This window comes from Alexandromys fortis, unplaced genomic scaffold (genome assembly GCF_014885135.2).
Source record: "Alexandromys fortis isolate MF-2015 unplaced genomic scaffold, M_Fortis_MF-2015_v1.1 scaffold_276, whole genome shotgun sequence".
Lineage (NCBI taxonomy): Eukaryota > Metazoa > Chordata > Mammalia > Rodentia > Cricetidae > Alexandromys > Alexandromys fortis.
The window spans coordinates 1,359,775-1,377,632 of NW_026068224.1; positions in this window are offsets into that span (position 1 = coordinate 1,359,775).

A 17,858-nucleotide genomic window follows, 5' to 3' on the forward strand; every position below is an offset into this window, starting at 1 on the left:
AGAGAGAGAGAGAGAGAGAGAGAGAGAGAGAGAGAGAGAGAGAGAGAGAGAGAGAGAAAACACATGTGCAGACACACACACAGAGGGGGGAACCTTTTTTTGCAGCCTCACTATGCATGCAAGTTTGAGGCAGGTTGTATATACTCCAGTCTGAGGCTGCCTTTACCCCCCAAAAATTATAATTGTAATGCTTTGCTTACTTCCAGCTTTGGTAACACAGTGGTGTGAATGAACAATATCCTTAATATTGTCACAACCTCCCTCAGGCCACTGACATAATCTCTACAGTGACTGGAGGAAGTTATAAATGACAAAACTCAAATTTAAGTTACAGTTTACATGTGATTAAAGTAAAAATTTACTCAGAAGCCTTAATGGAAGCGTGTGACATTCAAAAAGTTTCACAGATCTGTCTCTCATTCCAAGAGTGAGCCACCAGAAGCTGTATAGAAGTAGCTTTGTGTTTAAAAATCTTCTTAATGCTAAGTAACCCTTCAGACTTGAGCCTCAAATCTCAGAGAAGCTGTGAACTGGAATACATTTCTAAAGCCATTTCACTTAACTTTTCAGATTCCACATAGCCTTTGAATGTTGGCATACATTGATCATCTATTGCTACAATCATTCAAAATTACAATGGCTTTAATAATCTAGAAGTAAGGAAGGCAGATACAGAATAAATGAACTGTTCTAAGAAATGGTACATGTCAAATAAAAACCACATGTAAATATTTATGCATATTGGACTATTTAGTCAGCCTGACAAATTCTTCTGTTTCTTCACACAAGAGCAGAAAGATACAATATTATATGTTATGAAGAGTATAGATATCAATATAATTAACATGTATAGTTCTTAAAATATAATTCAGTACCATATATTTAAGAAAATAGAATTTTTTCTCTCTGTCCTCTGTCATTAAATAAGTCTCATGAATTTTCAAAAATTATTGTTCCCATAGTCTTATGATATGATTTCCTTGGACTAAAACTCATATCCGTATTGGTGAATGCCTTATAGGAGACTAACAATGGCCTTTGACAACAAAGGAGTTTGATATGTGAACTGGACTTGTTTGTAACAGTAAAAGGCCTCAAATGTTGATGAAACACTTTACACAAAAGGAGATTTATTTAATAAATGATTACAAACATTTACAACTATTTTTATCATCATATCCCAAATGTAGAGAAAAGAATTATTTATTTTTAAATTGTATTTGTATGAATGTTTTGCCTGCATGTATGTTTGTGTTCTTTGTATATGCATGGTGTTTATAGAGGCCAAAAAAGAGGGTCAAATCCTTTGGAACCGGAGTTACAGCTATTTATTAGCTACAGTGTTGGTGCTGAGAACTAAATCCAGGTCTTCTGCAGAAGTGGCAACTGCTCATAATTATTTACCCATCTCTCTAGCATAAAAAATATTTTTTATATGTGATTTGGAATGAATACATTGACAGTAGTACTCTATAATACTAACTCTGAACTCATGAAAAGCATCTTGCTTCCTCCCTTTTCCTAACCTCTCACATTCAATTCCTTAGCAAATTCAGTAAAATATCTTTTTCAAACATATTTCTGAGTCTACCTACTATTGCAATTTAAATTGCTCCAATTCTAACCCAAGCAAAATTCTGCTGAACTTCCACCTGTGTTAACTTTCTTTCTGTTCTTGCTGTTTACACTTTGTTCTCCACAGAGCTGACAAGTTAACTGTATTCTAATATAAACCTTCTAACGGCTTTCCATTTTAATTATAAGCAGTTCCAAATCTCACCTTATTATTAAATTGATTCAGTGATGTAACCTTTGCCTAACTCTTTGATTTAATAGTATTTTATGAGTACAAGCTGTTCAAGTAACATTGACATTCATTATAACCCTTGACTACTATAGTCCTGTTTTTACTCCAAGGGAGCTTCATTCACTGTATGTTCCTCATGAATACAATGTTCGTACATGTTGTATCTTATTTCAGTCTTTTATATTAATTTTAAGGTAAATAATGACTCTTTTTTTTTTCTCGAGACAGGGTTTCTCTGTGGCTTTGGAGCCTGTCCTGGAACTAGCTCTGTAGACCAGGCTGGTCTCGAACTCACAGAGATCCGCCTGCCTCTGCCTCCCGAGTGCTGGGATTAAAGGTGTGCGCCACCACTGCCCGGCAAATAATGACTCTTTACAGGTATCTCCATATACATATCTCATTGAATTATTGCATGTATATAACATGTTGTTCTTGGAAACTATTTTATTCAATATTTCTTTGAATATCTATTGTTATATTTCATAAAACGAGTTTTATGCTTAGTCTGATGTTCTTTGTTCAGTAGTATACACTCATCATCTTTTAAGGATTAATATGACTCAAAATTATCATTTACGCCGGGCGATGGTGGCACACGCCTTTAATCCCAGCACTTGGGAGGCAGAGGCAGGCGGATCTCTGTGAGTTCGAGACCAGCCTGGTCTACAGAGCTAGTTCCAGGACAGGCTCCAAAGCCACAGAGAAACCCTGTCTCGAAAAACCAAAAAAAAAAAATTATCATTTACTCCTTAAACATTTTTAAATGAATGAACCTCTTCCCCTATAAGCAACAGTTAGGAGGTCTAGATGAGTATAGTCTAGATCAGGATAAAACATATCTGGTAAGTATTAAGAGACCACTATTTAGAGAGTGGTTATTTATCATTTTTCCATAACATAGAAATGTGGTTAGAGAAATGAAGCCAAAAGGAGTTAGATAACAGATCAATATATAAAATGTTTTGGTAAAAATTTGTCCCGATGATGGACCCAATGGCTTCACAGAAAGTAAAATTCTGTCATTAGAAATATCCAAGCAGAAGGAAGAAACCAACGGCCAGAAATACTATCTATGTGTTTCTTTACAGGGAGTAGAGCTGGACTAATTCAGCAAATTCAATATATCAGTCCAAAAATGGCTGGGATATACAGAACATCTGGAAGTGCCCAGATGACCTGAAAAGGGGAGTTACAGTAATATGCACTTCCACAAAGATTCTTATGTTTCAATGGAACCTTTGGAAGATTCTAAAAGAAACATTTCCAAAGTACTCATTATTTTTATCTACTATTAGGCTATAACCCCATTCAGTAGAGATGCTGGATTATCAATTCTTGTAGCATTATAATATATAATAGGAATTCAATAAATGTTGTTGAGTGTATTGAGCATTTACAACTAGTTACATCATAATATTCAAGTATTTTTTTGTATAAATCAAAAGAGCATTTCAAATGTTTCTATAAAAAAGGGAATGGAATTTACACAAATAATCAAGCTCAAAATGTGTAAAAAGTTTGTCTTTTCCCACTATCAAGAGTTTCATAAAATTAATGCTAATACTTGGTTTTATTTGTTTGCTTATTTTGTTTTGTTTTATAGCAGTAAGACATGGACGTAATCGGAGTTCTATTAGCTGTAATGATTCAGCTACCCAACATGACTGACACTTCTGGGTTCCAGGGCCATGCATGGGCAGACAAGCCCTCAAGCAGAAGCACCTAATGGCCCCAGGAATCTTAAAGGACTCTGGACTTCATGTGACTCACATGCAGCATGGTTGCATCATCTATGTATGACACAGCTGTGTGAGATCTTGCCTGTATGTTTGAGCTCCATCATCTGCATATGACATAACCAAGCCATCCCCCTGTGTGCATGCATTAAGCAGCCCTTAAAAACTGGAGGTGCCATCTTTAGTGCTCCCTCTTTCTCTGCACACTGTCTTTCCCAGGCCTGTATATGTTCCATCTAAGCAGGTTTGTTGCATGTTGCTTATTTCTTTCTCACTTGTGCCGGGTGATTTCATTGGTGTTGTGAGCTCAGGAGGCTCTCCTGCCTCAAACCCCTCTCCCAGGTTTGGGATCTGAAACCAGGTATTTTTTTCCACAAAAACCATGTATTCCATCTGCCTGAGCACCACCTCTATGCATACCACTGGCTTCTGTTGGTGAGTTTCCCCGTTCTGGTAAGCTTAACCATTTTTCTGAACCCAAGGAATTGGCTGTTGAGCACCTGGCAATTTTCTGGTCTTCCTAGAAAAGGGAGGACAGCTCCCAAGCATGGCCTTCATGGCTACAGTTGAGCCCTTCGCTGACATTTCTCTCTGGATTGCTTCCCTTACTTCCCTTAGCTGAAATCATGTTTGGACAACCTGGAATCAGTCCTCCCATGACTGGGGTCTAAAAATTCCTCAGATTTTTCTTTCTCTTTTTTTTTTCCTTTCTTTTCTTTTGAACCACTCATTAATGGTCCCCACTGTGGCCTCCCTGGCTTCTGAGTCACCCCAACCAGAGCCAATCAAGGTTTAACACCCCGCCTGTAGGTAGATGACACTCTCCTACAGGCTCTGTGGTATTCACACACTGCCTATAGAAAGGAAACATCCCCATATAAACCTTGTGGTATCACTGTTTTCACAGTTTCAGCTATGGGTAGCAAGCCATCCAAGACCATCAATCTAGCCTCCCCCTTGGGATGCCTTTTATAGGCCCTGAAAGCCCAGGCCTTAATGCCCTACTTATAGATTCTCACAGTTGTCCATCTTTGTTTAAAAAAGAATGGCCTTGTTACAATTTAGATAACAATTTAATGTGCCCACCTAATGGCACCCTTTATACTGATTTCTAACTTCCTTCAGTGCAAAGGCAAATGGAAGGAGTTTCCTTATATCCAAGCCTTTTACTATGTAAGCTGTAAGCCTAAGCCCTCTGTCCTTACAAGTTGTTCGCCTGCTCACATGTTCCTGGCTATGCCATTGGAGCCAGAATAACAGTCTACTTTTGCTCTGGACCCAGCTAATGAACCCCTGCCTTTTCAACCTCAGTGGGCAGCAACCCCCAATTCTTTAGCTCCTATCTCCATTACCACAGCTCCCACCCCTGTTCCTTTAGCTTCTACCCCTACTGCTTCAGCTCCTACCCCCAGACCAGCTCCTGCGCTGGACCTCTGCTAAGGAATCCACACCTTCCGAAACTCAGCAGACAGATATTTCTACTCCTCTACTTCTTGCTGCCTCACCACATCCCTCGGCTTGCACTTGTGCCATGCAGACTCCACTGCCCTCTTCAGCTCCCCCCCAACTAACTACTCTATCAGCCCCACTGGATTATTCTTCCTCTCCAGTACTTGGCCAAAGCAGCTGCCCAGCTCTGGCACCCACCTTTACCCCTTCTCTCATATGTACACATGCTGCTATGGAACTCAACCCTGACCAAGCCAAGCTGGCTGCAGTTCTCCCGTTGAGAGAGGTGGCTGCCATAGATGAATTGGTTAAGGTACCTATCTCTTTCCTCTTGTTTCTTTCTCCCTCTCAGAACTCTTTCATATAGAACAAAAACTGGGGTCCTATATGCCTAATTCTACCTCTTTCTTAAAGCAATTCCAATATATTGTCCAGTCTTATAATCTCACTTTTCATGATATCTATATGATTTCATCAAATAACCTACTTCCTGAAGTATGCAGGTGAGTTTGGGAGCAGGCCAGACTACATGCCGACAAGATTCACCAAACACATGCAACACACCCTCTGGGGGCAGAGGCAGTCCCCTAGCAGGAACCACATTTGGGATTATTACACTCAAGGTAGAATTTTAGCTAGGGACCAGTTTTTGACTTGCCTCTTGGCAGATCTCTATAAGGCTGCCCTCAAGCCAGTAAACTGTAATAACCTCTCAAAGGTTATTCATGGTATGAAGGAAAATACTTCTGCATTTTTAGACTGCCTCACTAGAGCACTGTTACAATATACTAACTTAAATCCAAAAACCACAAAAGGCAGACAGTTACACAAGACTCATTTTTCTTCTCAGTACTACCCTGACATTAAGAGAAAGGCTCCTTGACCCTTCAGGCAGAAGTCTTAGAGTTGGCTTTTAAAGTATACCATGCAAGGAATGACAAAGCCCACAATCATCACTGTCACATGCTAGCAATGGCCCATCGACTGGCCAAGGCGATAGACTGTGCAATCCGTTTTGCCCATGATACTCCCTTGGTCCCCCAGGGCTGAGAACTGCCAGACCCACATTTCAAATGTGGTAGAGCTTGTCACTGGGCCCGAGTGTGCCCTAATCTTCATTTTGGTCCCGTGACACCTTGTCCAAGATGCCATAGGGAAGGACATTGGACAATCAATTGTCCTCATGTACTTAGTGGTATGGAGACACCAAACCCAGAAAATTCCCAAGTTGACCTTCTAGATCTGGCCATGGATAAGTGAGGCTGCTCAGGCTCCTTTGACCCAACCACAACCGTCATCTGTAACAGGGTAACATCATGGTATCAAGACAGCCTATCTCCTTCCTCTTGGATACCAGAGCCACATACTCTGTACTGAGGAAATTATGGGGACCTACATTTCCTTATAATTTCCCTATTTGTTGGGGGTAGGGGCACAGCTTATTTACCTCAGGAGACCCCATGACTTAACTGTGTTTTTAGGAGTACTTATCTCACTCATTCATTTTGGAAGAATTTTTTTTAGCAAAAGTAGGAGCTTCCATTTCATTTGCTCCATCCATTCACCTTACATCAGACTCACCAACAGCTCCCCTCCTCCTCCTTCTAGCCTCCCAACCTCCCAGCTACAATATGTGTTTTCTTCTACCAGCTTCTTAGGTAGACACCCAAATCTGAGACACCCAAAATCCCTCTGTTGCTAACACCATTCTCCATCATTATCCAAGTACAAGATCCCAAGATGAAATATCATAACTTCCCTATTCCCAACCACCAAGCAGCAGCTCTCTTCCAGGAAATGACTGGCAACTTTATTTTCCTCATATGCTCAAAGTCAGATAAGTTAAATATCTCCTTGTTTTGGTGAACACCTGATGGAGGAGGGTCATATGTCTATGTGTTGCTTTCATTGATTAATTAATAAAGAAACTGCTTGGCCCGATAGGTCAGAACATAGGTGGGTGGAGTAGACAGAATAGAATGCTGGGAAGAAGGGAAGTGAGGACAGACGCTATGGAGCCAGTCACCAATAAGGCATGCTGAATCTTTCCCGGTAAGCCACCTCATGGTGCTACACAGATTATTAGAAATGGGTTAATCAAGATATCAGAGTTAGCCAAGAAGAAGATAGAAGCTAATGGGCCAAGCAGTGTTTACATGAGTACAGTTTCCGTGTAATTATTTTGGGTGTAAAGCTAGCCAAGCGGGAGCCAGGCGGGATGAAAAGCAGGCCTGCCCGCAGCTCTTTCTACAGACACCATATCTGGGTGGATTGATTTGGTCCCCACCACTAAAAAGAGGGCCCAGACAGTTTCTGATTGTCTTTTCTGAGAAATTATTCCCCAGTTGGAATCCTAACCTCTCTTCAGTTGGATAATGACTCAGAGTTTACCTCCCAGATATCTCAAACTTTCTTTAAGGCTCTTAACATTCCCTGGCATTTTCATATCCCATACCATCTTCAGTCTTCAGGGCAGGTAGAACAAACTAACCATTCCTGTAAAAATGTCCTTGTTAAGATGTCACAGGAGCTTCACCTTGACTGGGTAAAACTTTTGCCTCTGGCCCTTCTTAGGCTTAGGGCTATCCACAAAAGCCCCCTTTTCATCTCATCCTTTGAACTCACGGATGGGCAGCCAGTTTAAACCCCCGATCTCTCACCTAAAACCTCCCCCCCTTCTTGATCACCTGCTTATTTCACTGTTATCCCATCTTTGCTCCCTATTATGGGATTTTGCCAACTATTCATTACCTCAACCATGTGCCAATTCATGCCCACCACTGATTAAAATTGGAGATCAAGTACTATTCTCTCCTATAGACCAATGTTTATCACTTTTTACCCCTACATGGCAGAGTCCCTTTAAATTATTTCTTGTGACTCCCACAGATGGCAAGCTTGAGGGACTCTCTCACTGGATCCACCTGACTTACCTTTAAAACTTTACCCTTCCAGATAAAGATACCCCCACATATACAGTAACTCAAACAGGGCCCTGTTACCTTACATTCCAGAGGACACCAAGATCAGTTACTTTTTATGCAGTTCCAGAAAAATAAAAAGTTTAATCACCATACTTAATCCTCCTGTGCCAAACAGTTCATATACTCTTCATCTTCTTCTTTATTCTATCTGCTTTACCAACTTCTGTATATCTCCAATGTCATACTTAACTTTCCAGATTAACTACTCAGTTGTTATTACAGGGACCATCATAAAACATAGAGCCAGAGGTACAGGAATTGCCAAGAGCCTGGGTGTTAAGAAACAATAATGAGCTTGGGTACATTCACAGCCCCAAAATCCGAAACTCACAACACAGACTTTAACCTAACAGGTTTTTCACTGACTGCTGCAATGTCTCCTGGATGGTAAGGTAATATCAAGATGCTGAAGAAAACAAGTGCCTGAAGATTTGCTTCAGGTAAAACATTGGGGTGTCTAATAATTTCCCTTTCTAATAATTCCCCCTTCTTTTCCTCCTTCCTCCCCACCATCTTTCATTCCAGCAGTATATCATCATAATCACAAGCTTTTAATGTATCTAAACTTTATTTATTTTCAAACATTTTTTATAAGCTCCAGGAAGCCATTTGGACCTATCTGAATGAACCAGAATGGGTATCATTTAATTCTTCCCTTATCATTCCTGGTCTCAGAAACCCCTTGGAAATTATCTCATCCACACACCCCCACTCACACACACAAATCTTCTATCTACCATCTTGGGACTCTCCTCCCTTAATCACCAGGATCTAAAATGTTTTTCCAGACATTTTCTACCTTTCCAGCATCTTGTGAGGTCCAAGCTGCCAGCCAGGCAGCTCCACAGAGCCTGGAAAAAAAAAACACAAAAGAAATCAGCCATCCCAGGACATGGTCAAGCATCTCAATTCTCTGATGCTCACAAAATCCGCAAAAAGTATTCTCGAGAGATCTGGTGATGTCCACAAAATTACCCTGAAGCAGTCACAACAGACCTTACAATGCCCCATTCCCAACCATTAAAAAAAACCCAAACTCCCCAAATTTTTGCCCCATTCCCACCCATTAAAGACTCCAAACTTCCAAATTTTTATACTAAACAATGGGGTGGGATGTAATGATTCAGCCACACAACATGGCCAACATTTCCAAATTCCAGACCATGCATGTGTGGAGAAGTCCTCAGGTAGAAGTACCTAATGGCCCTGAGAATCTTAAAGGACTCCGTGTGACCCACGTGCAACATGGATGCATCATCTATGTATGACGTAACCATGCCATCCCCCTGTGTGCATGCACTAGGCAGTCCTTAAAAGCTGGAGGTGCCATCTTCAGTTCTCTCTCTCTCTCTCTCTCTCTCTCTCTCTCTCTCTCTCTCTCTCTCTCTTTCTCCACACACTGACTTCCCCAGGCCTGTACATGCCCCCTCTAATAAACTCCTAAGTGGGTTTGTGGCATGTTCCGTGTGTTTTTCTCACTTGCACCAGGTAATTTCATTAGCTTCCTGGAGAGGTCTGTGCTTTGACAAATTGTGTGTTAACTTCTAATTTTCATGCTAAATATTATGATATTGGCCTGTTAATGCTTGTAACTGTTTTAGTTCACTATGAAGATCTTATTGATTAGAAAGAGGTTAGAACTTATCTGAGAAAAATTTGACATAATGCCAATGAGTCTTTAGATTTGATATGTTTAATGAGACAAATTTGTATTTTGATGCAGCTAAAACTATTAAAGACACCCTAGACCAATTTTAAAAGTCCATCCCATATTGGTTACCCTCCACCCCTTTATTAAAAGATATTGTGACCATAGGAGCATGTATATTGCATATAATTATTTAGTTATTTGTGAATTCTTTCTATAGAAAGTTGGCTCAGAGGTACATAGCACCTAGCTGCATACTCTTCCTTAACCATTCATTTTCATAAGCTAGTAGTCAAGGACAGGTAAGATCTTTTTCCCTCTAGGCAACTTAAGACAAAATATACTTTATGGAATATCTGTACCAATGACAGGTAGTCTGAAAAGTAGAAGAAGGCCACTTAAGCTAGGTACAGTCATCTGTCCTATAGCAGAAGCAAAGGTTTTATTAAATAAATTAAAAAGGGAGGGATATGTTGGAGCTCACAGAAATGGATCCATTCCACTTTGACTAAATGTCTGAAAGTTCATAATTAGTCTTGCTCCTTTCAAGACTATTGACAGGTGATTTAACTTAAGGCATGGCTAAGCAAAGATATCTTGACCTAAGGTGGGCCTATGTGGTGATTTGGGTACTAAGACTGCCTACAGAAATGTATCTGTACCACATTGACTAAAGATACAAGAATTCAGACCTAGTCTTGCTTCTTCAAGGCTATTGACAGGAGATTTAACTTAAGGTATAACTTAAAGTGTGACTACTAACAGGGTATCTTGACCTAGGGTGTGGTTACTTGATGTTTTAGTATTAAAGTGGTAATCACTTTGTTTATTCCTTGTATCATGATAAAAATAAAGTTCTTTGCTTTCTTTCCCTCTTGTGGACTAGGAATATTTAAAGATCATTAGAAATAAACATGGGTGGATTCAATATTCTCTGGATTGCTCTCCAAGTACAATCCTATGTCTCTGTATCTCATTTTTATCTCTGTTTCTTGTGCCTAACATTTCTAATCCAAGTGCTCCTACCCTGGAACATAGGGACCCATCGAAGCTGGACTCCAACAAAGAGCACAAAAAATGTTCTACCAACTCTTTGGCTTAAAATAATGGCAGTTTATTCTTTATGACTTCTGGGGATCAAAACTCCAAAACAAAGGTATCAGAAGGTCTACAATGTTAGAACAAGGGACAAGAGAGATATCTGAACCTGCTATGGCTTCTTCCTTTGTTCACAGGAACATAGCTTTAACCTCTGACTCCATCTTTATGTGTCTGTCCTCACTGTGTGTTGTGCTTTGTTTTTCTTTCTCATATAATCAAGTCATTAGTCACTGTATTTAGGGCCCATCATAAAATCAAAACCCTTTAAGATTATTAATTCATTTTGTTTGTTTTGCTTTTGTGTGTGTGTGAGAGAGAGACAGGAACTGTCTGGGAAACTATGATTAGTTTCAAATTTGTTATATAGCCAAGCCTGGTCTTGAAGTTACATTATTATGTTGCCTCTGCTCTAAAAGTTTTTGGATTATATGTATGATCTACCATGCCTGGAATCTTCCTAGTTTTTAACAAATTTTTAATTATTGTCAATATTATAATAGCAATATATACTATGGACCAGACACTGAGCTTAGTCATTTCCATGACTCAAACATCACAACAACCTTGTCAATAATAGCTTTTAAATTTTTGTGATTTTCATTCTATACTCTAGAAAGCTGGGCCCCAAAGAGTTCAAATAAGATAGCCAATCATATACAAATTGAAAGTCATAGATTACAAATTAAAAGGCATAGTTCTAGAGATGGTATATTTATCAACATATCATTTATCTCTTTTTCCAGTATATTTTGTATCATATGCTCAGTGTAATTGAATACATGAATAAAACAGGTCAATGCTATTGCAGTATTCACATTTTGTTCAGAATCTCAGCCTATTTCTCTGTTCTATCTTTTGACTGTGTTGGTCTATGTATAACATTACTTCCTTCTTTGTGACCACATGTCAGTACCGACATACATGCCATTTTTCAAGGACTTCATTAATGCATCTAGATGGGCCTATGATAGAAAAGATTTTTAAAGAGCTACATCTATGGGGAAATATGCTTCAGGACCTTTTGTTTTTAAACCACTTCAGTTCAAATCATAGTCTTCTCAAACTACTTCTGAAAACAAACAGGATGCTGCCAAAAATAGGCTGAAAATGTCCTACTAGGATTATTCATGTGCTAAATCAAGTAGATATCATCTTCTCTACTTAGGCTTATATTTTAAATAAGTCAATTTGTGTTTTATGCTTCCAATTCATACCCAAGAAGGGAAAGTACTCTATCAGCCTTGCTTCCCCTTTATCTTTTAGAAAGTAACAATTAGTGTAACATTTCCTTTCTAATCAGACAGGGATATCATTTTGAAAATACGTACAGGGAATTAGAGGTCAAGTGTAAATTTGTCTTGCATCTGTGATCCCTAAAGTAGTCAGCAGTCAGTCTATGCATACTGGTGGGGTCAATACGCCTCTCACAGACTATGAATGGCCTCCCTTGGCGTTATAAAGTGTACAACCTGTAGGGCAGTATCTAGAGACTCTGGTCAGGAGTACTGATTTAGTGTAACAAAGGGCCAATTCAAAACCACAATTGATTACAAAGAGTACAGATCCACCACCAGTGATATTTCAAGTTTTAGTAAAGTCAAAGAGACTGCTCCACTGGCAGCTTGTTAAACTTGATAGTAGTCTGACCTGGCTTTGATGAGCAGAGGGAATTCTAGTGAAGGGCAAAGCTCAGAAATTTGGAGTTTTATCTGAACCTTTTCTCAATTCTTCAAATCTCCAGGTGCTAGATACCTCATGGGAACTAGCTTTCTTTTGAGATTTTGTTGTAATTTCCATTAAAGGTTGTTAAGAAGGGGAAAAAATATCTTAAGAGAATAACTTAAGGCACTCCATTACTTCGAGTAACAGCAGGAAATCTGGCCATGCAGAAAGACTTGCTAGATCAAAGCCAGTCCTACAAACAAGGAAGTGACCATGCTGCTTATGGGCTTTTAGTGGTTGGGCACTTTGTGCCTGCCTCTGCCTCCATTTCAAGACAACTGCTGCATAATCTCACCTGATTAGCCATCTCATCTATTACCTGCTGTGATACCTATGATTTCCTATTATACTTGATTAGTGCTTCTGTTTGGCTATATTTTCCAATAGTTAACATTTAATTCTTATTTCAGAAAAACTTCTGCTGGCTATTGTTTGGATATCTAATACCCCATATATGAAGAAGTTTATAAGCAGACTATAAGACATGCTAATATTATGCCCAGCTCACACAGTCCCCCCCAAACCAACTAGGAGACTTGAGTCCTGCATGTAAAAGCAAAGAGCCTTTATTCTTACAAAAGTTTGTAAATTTGGTCTCTCCTTGTGTCCAATATATTGGAGTGATCAGAGAGCCCGGAGCTCAAATAACATTGGGTTTTTTATAATAGTAAAGGTTGGGGGGAAAGGATTTCTAAGGTTTATAACCCCTGATTGGCTGACATTTGGTGTCCTGATGAAAAACGCTGGGTAAGTATTGGCAGTTGATCCTTTCCACAATGTTTGGAATCTTAAGAATTTTCTTTGGATGTTTTGTTTCTGGGTGGTACCGGGGTAGTCTCAGTATGTGATCTTTATTGGAACCAGGTATTGCCTCAGGGTAAACTACTAAGGGAGACTCAGGCCTCAATTGAGTTTGTCATGGCTGGGTCCTATACTATGATTTATTAAATATTTAGTGCATACCAGGAAGAAAGACTCCAGTATCATTTGAGTCAGTTCTGGAAATCAAACTCTGGACCATTTGACACCAGGGCTTATGCTATAAAAGTAGGTTGAAAACGTTCTTAAGGTCATTAACATATTCTTGCTTATATTGGACACACTGAAATGTATACAATATGATTTTTTTCTCTTCTCTTTCAATCTTCATTATGTATATCACATCCTTCATTAGGACAAAAAGACCTAGAACCATACAAAAAGAACTCAGAAGTTGTTCTAGTTGTTCTAGATCCAGCACTTGGGAGGCGGAGGCAGGCGGATTTCTGTGAGTTCGAGGCCAGCTTGGTCTACAAGAACTAGTTCCAGTACAGACACCAAAATTACAGAAAAACCCTGTCTCGAAAATCAAAAAAAAAAATAATAATAATAAGAAGAAGAAAATAGACATAATTAATTGCTCCACAGTCTGCTGCAGTCATTCAGCTAATTCCTTATTACAAGATTATAATTTATTTACACATGTTTATGGCATGGAAAAATTATGAAGTTTATTTCATGAATTTGTTATCAGTTTTAATTGTCACTGCAAAAAAATTAAAAATGCACTTAATTCATGAAGTGAAAGGGTCATTGTTATTTCTATTTTATAACAAAAGGGACAGATACAGTGAGACAATATGTCATCATCCCCTTGAGAAGAATCATGGCATCAAAGAGCCAATTGGATTTAAACTTATCTTTAAAATTCTGGCAGCTCCTGAATATTCAGATTTTTAGCTCACTATGGATTCTGGAAGACAGTTTTATTTTAAGTTTCTTAAATTGTTCACTGAAAAAACTACAAAAAAAATATTGTAGTTGCATATAACTCTAAATTGTAATGTGCAGCTACCCAACACTTAATCTCCACATGACTGAATTTCATTTAAAAAAAAAAACACCAAAATATTTGCTGTATGATGCACTACTGCCCATGGCTATTCTCCCAGGGATTGAGTTGAGGGTTGTATATAGGATATTACATTTTCACTAACCTATTTCCACATAACCCTGAAACACCTATCCTAAAATAAATTGATACTTTTCTTGATATCAGAAATGTCACATAGTCAACAGTGTTATGTTTCATGACCATATAAAATCAGAGATTTCAAACCAGTTGCTAAGCAAGGGACATATGACTATTTCATGCATTGTGGAAACTGATAATAGGCAGTATTTGATTTTTTTTTATGTTCGCTCTCTATTAGTCTTTTACAATCATGTATGATGTTAACAGGAATTAAAATTATTTAGTATCAGTCCTATTGAACAGACAAGATAATAAGTATCATAGATATTGAAAACTTAATCATTAAATTAAGATCACGTTGATTTGGGGTATAGTCCAAATTATGTGATCTTCAAAAATTTAAATTAAATTTAATCTTCCACCTTTGGACATATTCTTTTGCCTCTTTCTTAGAGAGGAGAGAATATAGGGTTTTATTGATGCTCATGTTCATTTTTCTCTTTTAATCTACATTTACTTTCACAACATAACATAATACCAACAAGAACAAAAAATAAAATAAAATGAACTTTCCTTCATGGTAGAAAATTTCCAGTGTAGATAGCTAGGTTAAATTCAATACCAGGGCAAAAGTTCAAGTGTGTTGATATTCTAGCCACTTTCAACTGATATTTCTTTCCTCCTGTATGCTTTTTCAATCTGTCTTTTCAAGGAAAAATGTGAAAAGAAGAGGCTGATGTAATGTCATAGAAATCACAAACCACAGATGTCCATTATATTGTCTCTCCAAGCCATTCTTATCGCTAACAATAAAAAAAAGACATGAGTTAGAGCATCTTTGTACTCATGCTGTCTACATATCAGATGGAAAATTTTCGCATTAGGAGGAACTTGCTAGGACATCTTCAGCTAAAAGTATAATTAAATATGTCAGCTTTTTTTAGTGGCAATTCTTTTCTCTTCATATTGCTAGGTCCTCTTACCCTATAGTTCATCTATTTACATTGAACAGATCTCTCTCTCTCTCTCTCTCTCTCTCTCTCTCTCTCTCTCTCTCTCTCTCTCTCTCTCCTCTCTCTCTTCTCTCTCTTTAGAGAAGAGGCCTGGTCAGTCATTCTAATCAACTTAGACCATGAAACCCAATATGGACAAATTTAAGAGAACTGCCATATACGGGCTGCTCGTGTGGGTTTCAGCATTGCCATAGCATAAATTTCATTTCAGTTTTATTCGTCTGAGCAGAAGAGTGCACGGTTCTGTCTCGTGGATCACATGACGACCCCCGTCCTAGACTCCACTAGACATTAAGGTGACTTCGGGGTGCTTGTCTGGGAAGTTCTCCAGGAATCTAGATTGCCAGTGTTTGTCTAAGCGCTTGTCAGAAATCGATCTGCCCGGGGGTCATCCTGCAGCTACAGAGAAGAAAATGAGGAGGAAAGCTTGCACTGTGCATGATTAGCTTGTTCCTCAGTCCAGTGCGATGAATGGGATGAGACCAACTGGGTGATTGCTTTTTATCTGCGTCGATATCTTACTTGTTTAGGCAGGATATTACAATATTCCCTTCCCCCAATTCTCAAGATTTAGAGCTAATGAGATTGCCACTTGCCCCGAGCCTGATAGCTTAAATTTCATTCCCACGACCCACATGGAAGGAAAAAACTGACTGTATAAAGTTGTTCTCTGGCCTCTACCTGTACACCCAGCAACATTTACACAACACACACACCAAAAAAATAATCCCCAAAGAAACAAAAATGTGATAAAATTGAGATTTGGGGGATTGTTATTACTTCAAGACAGTGAAGCGGCACTGATCTTTGTTAGGAAGATCCTCCTGTCATGTTTGTGTCTCTTTATGTGTGTGCAGCTTGTATGTAATATATGTGTTCATCGGCATTGTGTGCAGATGCATGTGTGGGTGTAATATGTGTGCAAGTGTATGTGGAGGCAAGAGAGCAACTTCAGGTGTGGTTCCTCAGGAGCCTTCCACCTCATGTTTCGAGATAGAGTCTTTCACTGGTGTGGAGCCCAATAAGTAAGCCAGGTTGAATAGCCAGTGAGCCCATATCTCTACCTATTTGCTGCTAGTCTTACAAACATGGACCACTATGCTCAGCTGTTTTTTTTTTTTTTTTTTTTTTTGAGTTCTGGAACATCTGATAATGGTTTTCAGCAGCTACTTCACCCACTTAGAATCTGCTCAGACCCTCACACCACTTTTATTCACAGAAGAATTTCTCCTCTGCTGTCAATATTTGAGGTAACTTGTTGCAGGGAGCCCGCTTGTTCCTCCCAGCCACCCAGCTAGCTTAGCCCCGAAATAACCACACAGAAACTTTAATAATTAAATCACTGCTTGGTCCATTAGCTCTAATTTCTTATTGGCTAACTCTTACATCTCAGTTTAACCCATTTCTATTAATCTGTGTATCGCCACGTGGCAGTGGCTTACTGGCTAAGTTTTGGCCCATGTCTTACTCTGGCATCAGATCCATGGCGTCTCTCCCACATGCCCACTCTGCCTTCTTCCTCCCAGCCTTCAGTTCTTCCATCTTCCCTGCCTACCTAAGTTCTGCCCTATCAACTAGCCAGGCAGTTTCCTTATTCATTAATGCTAATCACAGCACACAGAGGGGACTCCCACACCAGTAACTGATGATGACTATGATGTCTTCTCTATAAGCCATCTGGGCAATCATTTGGTAGCTAAGGACTCTTCCTCTTTCTCTAGAATTTGGAGAACTATGTATATTTGGCATACATGAGAGGAAAACTCAGAGCATCTTCTAAACATGGATACTTGTGATAACACAGTCCAAGACTGGAGTCCTATGAGAGGAACTCTGCGTGCTTGCGAGAAAACTCCACAAAACAAGACAAGATTCTTCTTATCTCAGATTCTTCAGAAACACAGAGTTGCCCTTGGGTGCTTTTGTGCCCCTCTGAGTTGCAGTAGCGGACAGGAGTGGGTTCACTTTAATTATTCATTACAACAGGCTGTTGTAATTTATTTACATGCTGCTGTGGAAGAACATGCTTGCCTTTGTGGTTGTCCACTTTACTCATGTGACTCCTCTTACCCTCAGAGTATAAGCTGTCTGATGCTCTAATAAAGCTCCCTGTTGTTTGAGACTTTAGTCTGACTCATTTTTAGGCCCCACTCTCCCAGGTTCACACCGCCAACTAGAGCAGTAAACAGACATACGATAATTTTCTGCATATATCTCTAGAAATGGAAGTGAGAAGCAGACCAGAAGCTCATAACACGCCTCATTCTCCAATCTCTTTAGTGACAGCGACTGTCTCAAGTTATACACACTCCCACCAGTAACTCAGAGGCTTCTCTTTTAAAAGATGCTTGGTGAATTCATTTCCCCATTTACTTAAATTCCATATTCAGGATGGATAATAGTTCTGAATATTACTTCTTGGTTCCTCATAGTACAAGGCTCAT